This window comes from Octopus sinensis, linkage group LG5, assembly GCF_006345805.1.
Source record: "Octopus sinensis linkage group LG5, ASM634580v1, whole genome shotgun sequence".
Lineage (NCBI taxonomy): Eukaryota > Metazoa > Mollusca > Cephalopoda > Octopoda > Octopodidae > Octopus > Octopus sinensis.
The window spans coordinates 77,766,134-77,775,515 of NC_043001.1; the positions used below are offsets into that span (position 1 = coordinate 77,766,134).

The 9,382-nt window shown below is 37.8% G+C and overlaps 1 long non-coding RNA gene across 1 annotated transcript in view; it reads right to left on the bottom strand.

Moving 5' to 3' along the window:
• LOC118763518 overlaps nt 1-6,502 on the bottom strand; it is a 10,107-nt gene extending 3,605 nt beyond the window's left edge. The window contains exon 1 of the long non-coding RNA XR_004999278.1: nt 6,349-6,502. This is a non-coding gene — a long non-coding RNA (uncharacterized LOC118763518). The remainder of the gene's footprint in view (nt 1-6,348) is intronic.
• Between the last annotated feature and the right edge of the window lie 2,880 nt (nt 6,503-9,382).

Genomic DNA, 9,382 nt, shown 5'->3' on the forward strand with positions numbered 1-9,382 from the left:
CTGGTAGCATACACGGGAAATCAGGTACATAATGATTTAGAATGAAGTACAGGTCTTGTTATATGCAATGATCCTACTTACATGTTGTCTTTCTCTCATACGTTATATGCTCAAACGGACATGAACTATATCCAGTAGCACTTACATCATATTGTTGATAACATCAGATAACCTAAAACTGTGAGCGTGCTATAAATGGCATACTACCAGGTGTATTCCCATATTTTACATTCTACGTATGTATGTATGTATGTATGCATGTATTTATCTATCTATCTATCCATCTATCTATACATGTAATGCATAAATATATTTCTGTGGCTTTTGTGGGCTTTTCCATCGAAAATATTCTATGGCTGCAAATGTGCGTATACATTAACATAGAAAAGGAGGGTTTGGAGAAGAAACTCGTCTTTAGCAGAAATATTAGAAATTATCCCTCTTTATATTCTACTCTCAACATCTGTACTACATTTGTACCATCACCGGTACTGTTAAATGTGGCAACAACAAAGAGAAGACCATCACAACCGCCATCAACACGGCTGTCACTGCCGCCGCCGCCACCACAACTACCACCACCACTACCGCCACGAGAACCACTTGCACTACTACAACCTCGACCATCATCATTACTACTACTATAACTACAACTACGACCACCGCCACTACCAGTACCACCACTATTATCGCTTCTACCGCTAACACCTCCAAAATCACTACTATTACACCACAACCATATTAGTCACTACTACACTTTTACTAATATTACCAGCACCTGAGACTTCGAGCTGGCAGAAATGTTACCACGCCGAGCAAAATGCTTAGCGCTATTTCGTCTGTCTTAACTTTCTGAGTTCAAATTCCGTCGAGGTCGACTTTGCCTGTCATCATTTCGGGACCGAATAATTAATTACCATTTGCGACTGGGGTCGATCTAATCGGCTTGACCCTCCCCAAAAATGTCGGGCTTTGTGCCTAGAGGAGAAAAGAATATTACCACCACCTTTACGATCTATACCATCACCTCCACCTCCACCACTACCACTACGACGACGAGCACCATAAGCATCTTCACCTCCACCTCCAGCGTGTTTAGCCCATCTGGATTTGTTGGTTCGTGTGGAAGAACTGTTATTTTGTATAGAAAGGATCCGGTTTCATTTTGAAACTCTGGTTATATTTTCATTGCTTGGAGGCTATATTTTCATTGATTGGAGGTTATATTTTCATAGCTTGGAATAAATGAATTTGTGTAATATACACCATTATAATATTTGAGGACGCGGTTTTTTTTCTCAGAGTAAGCACTCTTCAAATTCTTAAACTGACACTGGATGAGGAGCATTATTTTGAGAACAAAAAGTGATGGAGATGGTTGTTGTTGTGATGGTGTTAGTGGTTTTGCTGTTGGTTTTTTGTGACGGTAGTAGTTTTAGAGGCAATGTTATTATTAGTTTCCAGTTTTGGCACAGGACCAGCAATTTCGCAATCAACGGCTTTTTATTCCATCGACCCTGAGAGGATGAAAAGCAAAGTCGACCTCGACGGGATTCCAGCAGAGAACGTGAAGATGGATGAAACGCTGCTAATCACTTTGATTGGCACGTTAACAATTCTTATTTCTTTATTGCCCACAAGGGGCTAAACATAGAGGGAACAAACAAGGACAGACAAACGGATTACGTCGATTATATCGACCCCAGTGCGTAACTGGTACTTATTTAATCGACCCCGAAAGGATGAAAGGCAAAGTCGACCTCGGTGGAATTTGAACTCAGAACTACCGCTAAGCATTTCGCCCGGCGTGCTAAAGTTTCTGCCAGCTCGCTCCCTTCAGAGGAAATGGTTGTATTAATAGAGTAGTAAGACTGTGTGCAGGCAGAATTGTTAGCAATTCAGGCAAAATGCTTAGAGACATTTCGTCCGTCTTTTAGTTCTGAGCTCTAATTCCACCAAGGTCAACTTTACCTTTCATCCTTTCGGCGTCGATGAAATAAATCGCTGTTCATCACTTGGGAGGAGGTGTAATTGATTTACACCCTCTCCCAAAATTGATGGCCTCGGGTGAAAATTTGTAACCAATTTAAATACAATAGTAGTAATACTAGTAGTTATACTGGTATCAAATTTTGGCACCATGCCAGTACTTTCAGGGGAGGTGGTAAATCGATTACATCACCTCCCGTACTCAACAGCTACTTATTTTATTGACTCAGAAAGGATGAAAGGCAAAGATAGACAGACAGACATATACATATATATATATATATACATATATATATATATATATATATATATATTATATATATATATATATTATAATATTATATATTATATATTATATATATTATATATATATATATATATATATATATATATATATATATAAATATAATATATATAATATATATATAGAGATAGATAGATAGATAGATAGAGAGAGAGAGAGAGATATTATATATAGATAGAAAGATAGAGAGATAGAGAGATAGAGAGGGAGAGAGAGAGAAAAAGAGAGAGAGGGGGAGAGAGAAAGAGAGAGAGAAACACTGTTGTCTAAGTGTTGTAATCTTCGAAACGTCAGTGAAAGCTGGAGGGATGACGAGGCTGAATATGCCGACTCTTATGCAACTATAAACATCAAACAAGTAACATGAAGAAGGCAGACACTTTGATGGTTTTGATAAATATATTGCAGTATAGAAATTCGAGCTTTCACTTTGTGCGAGTTGTTCTCCCAAACAAATTAAAGTACATGCTTGCTTTCCTCGGGCTTCGTCTCTTAGTAAGAACGTTTTCTGGTTGTTATTTTATCATTTTTATTCCTTTCGGTCGCTAAAACTTTATTGGTGGAGGTGATGGTGCTGTTTTTTGGGGGTGGTGGTTTTGTTGGTGGTAGCAGAAGTGGAGGTGGTCGAAATAATAGCAAAGAAGTATTACTAGTAGTAGTAATAGTAGTAGTAGTAGGTGGTGATAGTAGTAGTAATAGTAGTAGTAGTATTTGTTTTGTATTTGTCCTTGTGGACGTCGCCTTCATCTTCCTGTTTCTTCTCCTTTTCTACTTCCATTTACTCGTTTCTTCCTATTCTTCATCACCATCTTTTTTCCTTCAGCGTCTCCTCTTTTTCCTGTCCATTCCTCTCCCACATGCTCTTCCTGCTGCTCCATCTCTTCCTCTTTCTCTTCCATTTTTTCCTTCTTGCCTTACTCCCCTTCCACATCTGCCTCCGCTTCTGCCTCATTCTCCGCTTCCTCCTTTACCTCCCCTTCTGAGTTCTCCTTCTCTTCTTCCTTCTCCTCCAAATCTACCTCCAAATCCTCTTTCTGCATTCACTTCTGCCCCCACTTCTGCCTCCCCTTCCTCCTGCGTCCACTTCTGCATCCAAGTCTGCCTCCCCTTCCACCTCCTCCCCCTCCTCCCCTCCCATCCTCCCCCACCTCCTCCTCAATCTTCTCCACCTTGTTCTACTCCACCTCTTCCTCTTTCTCATCCACCTCTCTCTCCTTCTCCCCACTTATTCCTCCTTCTTTCTCCCATTCTTCCTCCTCTTCCTCCTCTCACCCCCTTCACCTCAACTTCTACCTCCTCTTCCTCCTCCTCCCTGTTCTCCTTCCTCTCCTTCTATCTCCTCTTCTACCTCCTCATAACCATCTTCAACACCGAATCTACTAGACCTATCATTACTACGTTCATTAACTGTCTAAAACTGTTACTTACTTAAAATGCAACGCTTCCTTATGGAATTGATAAAGCACTCCATCAATTCCCGAGCTGTGTATTATTTTTATTATTATCAATATCATTATTGTTGTTATTAATATTGTTATACATATTTTTATTAGTTTTTGCTGTCCTGCTAGTAGGAGCATCTGCAGCAACAGTGCTAGCAACAGTAGGCATAGTAGTAGCAGATATAGTAGTAGTAGTAGTAGTAGTAGTAGTAGTTATAACAGTAGTAGTAGTAGTAGTTGTTGTTGTAGTAGTTGTAGTAGTAGTAGTAGTAGTAGTAGTAGTAGCAGCAGCTGTAGTAGTTGTAGTAGCACTTTTAGTAGTAGTGGTGGTGGCGTTATTGGAAGTATTAAATTTATCCTATTTATCGGTTTTATTAAATATTTTTTTTATAATATGATCATGTACGTTCTTCCATACATATACAAACGCACAAAAATGACACGCAAACATAGAAATACTCCCCCACGCACATTTACAATCTCCCTCCACCGGTCCTACATCCACACAACCATCTTCCATACATACATACACACGAATATAAACATGTAGAGTTTAACATAAAATGTAGCGTAATTTAATAAAGCGCCAACATGGAAAAGAAAATATAAATGAAAATGATAAAAAATATTCCATCCAATTTATTAACTTATTTCGTGTAGTTTTTGTTTTTTGTTGTTTAGCTTCTTCGTGTTTGAAAGCCAAATGCGATTAATCAAATAAATAAAAAATAAATGCATAAAAATTTTCACGCCGAAACTCCCATAATTCAACAGTGTTTCCACAAATAATTCCCATAATTCAATAGCAGTATAAAAGAATAAAAATAAAGTCAAAGTTCCACTCGAGTTGTTTTTATTCCATCACTTTTGAAACGAAATTCAATGATGCAAAAATGCCGCCATTAATTTCTGGTCTTTTATAATTCTTTGTTCTTATATTTTTGTTGTTGTTTTTGCGTTTGTTATGTATTTTGTTATAAAAAAAAAGATAAGATTTTTGAAAAGCTAAACTATACACACATACTAACACACACACACGCACTCAAACACGCACACACATAGAAACACACACATTTGCACACTCGCAAAGAAAAATATAATGAATAAACAAAATGGTGGAACACATAGACAATAAATAAATGAATAAGCAAAAGCAATGCCATACAGTAATATCTACAACAATAATAAGTCCAAAAAACCCCATCAGGAATGATATAAACAGAAAATTATAACTGGTTATGGTTAACGAAAGCAATGAAACAAGAACACCAACAGGAATCATACAAAGAAAAAAAAGATGAAAACACAACAGAAGCCTTATAAAAACACAAAGATAATTAAAAAGAAAACAGTGTGAAGTGATATAATGGTAGAAAGTCATCAGTTGGAAGAAATAAGAAATAAATACAGAAATAAATAGCAGAAGTAATGAGAAGGTGGTGGGAGGAGGTGAGAGGAAGAAAGTATAAATACAATAAGTTATACAAGTAACACAAGAAAACAACATGAGAAATGATAGAACGGAGGAAGAGATAAAGATTGACATTTAGAAATACGTAGAATACAATTAAGCGAAAGAGTAAGAGGATCGTCTAAAATATAAACACCACAACATTGCGAAGAAAAAAATAAGAAGAGAAAAAAAGAAACATTAAAAGCAAAAACAATAGAACTGGAACAGAAGTTTGAGAATATAAAGTATAAGCACTCAGGCAAAGAAGAGGCACCATAGAAAAAAGAAGATAAATGATAATGATACGTTGGTATAAATATAAATGTAAAAAATAAGCATCAAAGTAAATACTAGCAGGAATCGGACTCTAAAATAGGAATATAAACCAACGCGTGCGCCCGCGCACACACATTCACATGCACACACAGACACATACACAAACACATATATGTATATGTATGCATATGTAATTATATATATATATGTGTGTGTATCTATCTATCAATCTATCTATCTATCTATCTATCTATCTATCTATCTATCTATCTATCTATCTATCTATCTATCTATCTATCTATCTCTCTGTCTATCTGTCTGTCTGTCTATATGTGTGTGTGTCTGTCTATCTATCTATCTATCTATCTATCTATCTATCTATCTATCTATTTATCTACTTGTCTGCTTCTCTGTCTATCTATCGCTCTACCTCTTTTTATATAATTTAAATAAGTATATTAATATATTTAACCCCCTCAACTCAGTGCGCATTCTCATAGCAGAAATAGCAGTAAGCTAATGTGTTTGATTACGTGATTCTTGGCTTATTTGTCAATCATTAATGACGAGCTGGAAGAATCGTTATCGCGCTGGAAAATGTTCGTTTTGGCATTTCTTCCAACTTTACGTACTGAGTTCAACTTGCGCTGGATTCGACTTTACCTTTCACCATTTCGAGTTCGATATAATATGAATCAGCCCTTCATTGGGGTTGATGTAAATGTCTGATCTCCCTACCCCAAAATTGCTGGCCTTTTAACAGAATTTGAAACTAATATAACGTACCATTAGGTACTCATCTAAACGCTGTGTATATTGAATTCTAACACCTGACTATTAGCATCGCAATGCCTATGCGAAATCATAAATATATATCGTTGTACTCTGTCGATTACGACGTCGAGGGTTTTGGCTGATCCGATCAACGGAAGAGCCTGCACGTGAAATTAACGTGCAAGTGGCTGAGCACTCCACAGACACATGTGCCCTTAACGTAATTCTCGGGGAGATTCAGAGTGACACAGAGTGTGACAAGGCTGACCCCTTGGAAATACAGGTACAACAGAAAGAGGAACAAAGAGTGAGAGAAAGTTGTGGCGAAAGAGTATAGCAGAGTTCACCGCCAACCCTCTGCCGGAGCCTCATGGAGGTTTTGGTATTTTCACACAATAAGCACGTACAATGTCAGGTTTGAGGATCGAAACCGCCATCCCACGACCGTGGGTCTGCTGCCCTAAACACTGGGCCATTTTCGCCTCCACACACACACACACACACACACACCACACACACACACACATATATACATATATACGACGGGCTTCTTTCAGTTTCCGTCTACCAAATCCACTCAAGGCTTTGGTCGGCACGTCACTATAGTAGAAGACACTTGCTGAAGGTGCCACGCAGTGGGACTGAACCCGGAACCATGTAGTTGGTAAGCAAGCTACTTACCACACAGCCACTCCTACGCTTATATATATATATATAATAAAGTTAATAACATTAGTGGCTATTCAAAGCGTGAACCGTGCAGGCATGCTTAAAAATGTGATGGTACTGTAAGCGTACCAGCTTTCCAAGAGATAGAAGTGAAACGACTTAGGAAACCACAGGGATCTCACTTTATCGAACAAGGATGGTGAAAATCAGGCAAGGAATAAACATTAGGTTCAGACTTTGCGAAGATTGCAGAGGAAATAGCAGATTACTTAATACCGGTTTCGGGATTTGAATTAAATGTTCTTATCCCATCTGCAGTTAAGCTTACTGCGAGGAAAGCCAAATTTAAACATAACTCACCTCACCATGCTTGCTTGTTCGTGTGATGGCCCGAAATAAATGAATAATTTATGATAAATATACAAGTAAATTATTAATAATAAAAAATAATATTAGTGGCGCTCCAAAGCGTGAACCGTACAGGCAAGTTAAAAAAATATGATGATATTAGAACAGTACCAGCTTCGCTAGAGACAAAAGTCAAAGGACTTCGGAAGCCACACACACACACACACTCACGCACACACACACAAACACACACACAAATACACACACGTACATACATACATAAGTTCTTATCGATCCGTTAGGCGATGCCAGGTCACTCTCATCGGAGGAATGTGTCAAATTGCGTATTTCATAACAATGTTTACAAATATATGGGCTTATAAGGAATTGAGAGAGAGGGGGAAGAGAGAGTTTATGAGAACACTAGGAAGAGGGAGAAGGGTGGACTTGATTGAAGACGAATTAGTAGTATCTGATAGATAGGAAAACTAGAGGAGAGAGAAATAGAGATAAGGTAAATGATAAGGGAAGGAAGTTATCAGGAGAACGGTAGAGAGTGATGGTGAATATAAATAGCGTAGGCAAATAGATACCTGCTCCCAAAAGAAACAGGTGAAGGTAATGCGGACAACAGCACAATCACACAAGGATAAAGACCAGTGAGAGAATTGCAATACTGTATTACAGGAAGAAGATAAAGGAATTTAAACAGTTTTAAAAGTTTAAAATTAAAAATGAGGGTTATTAGTTCTTGCGATAGAACGATCAAGAACTAAATTCGTGAGAGAACGTTTTGTGGACCTGGTTTCTGAAAATGGAAAATTACATGAGAGAAGGGATTTAGCAAGATCGTGTGGTGTAATATAGTGAGTTACTCTCGGTAATATAATAAATAGGGCTTTTGATTTCACGTGTAGGGAGTTCCGCCACAAACTATGATCAGGTTATTGGGTATGCTCTGTGTTGATGTGGTGTATCTGGACAACGAAGGAGGTAGATTGCTTCGTGGCGCTATTGAAGAAAGCAAAAGTGCAAGATAACGTCGCTTAAGATCAATCGCAACACCGATGTAAACCCTGGCGGAATAGGTTTCTGATGGTGGTAACAGTACATTTTTACAGAACATCATAGAGCAGGCAATTTCACTTTAAGAGCAGTTGCCGTGTATTCTGAAATTGCACATTTTTTGATAGCGAGTGAAAGGTGGTCGACTATTATTTGCGAGATTATTTGTACTGTTATCACGATTGTCAGTGCTTATAATGGAACGAATTGTATTACCGCGCATAATTTTAAATAATTCGTTCTATTACACTGGTCTGCATGATTTTTTATTGGCTGTATGGTGTCTTTTTCTGAACGTATATGAAAAATAATGAGTCACTGTGTTTTTGATTCATCTCTATCACATCAGGTTGTCAAGTTATACGGAGACGTTACTTTACTCTTTTTGTGTAACAAGTAAATGATAAATTAAAATGCTTACCTTATATTGACTTAAATGTTAAATCTAATATTTTTTCTTTATTTTCAGTCTGTGAATATGTCTAGAGACTGCGTCAATCCACCAGGTATATTCTGCAATGTCTGCGGGCAGTTAACTCCTTCAGATTGCCGGAGCAATTATTACTCTTTTGTTGAAACGCTGCTATTCAGCTTATTTTGGCCGCAAACTCGGAGACCAGGACAAACCATTTGCACATCACAAAGCTTGCAAGAATTGCATCAGTAAGCGTCAAATATGGCCAGGTGGAAAATTTAAATGTATGCCCTTTGGAGTCCAATGGTATTGTGGGAGCAGATGAACCACTATGATGACAGCTACTTTTGTATGACTAACGTAGGTGGATTCAACAAAAAGACTAAAGATCTCATAATATACCCAGATATTCCTTCAGGTATATAAGACCTGTTCCACACTCAGTTGATATTCCTATACCTGTGCCACCTGAGGCACGCGAACTTTCATCAGAGTTTGATACAAGTGATACTAATGAGATGGAAGTATAGTATGAGCCACCAGCAAATGACGATCCCAAATTCTTCAACAAGAATGGAGCTGCTTTCAAGTACTTGGAGTCAAAATTTCTTCGTATAAATAAAGGCAAGTAAAAAGCAGAAATCTTT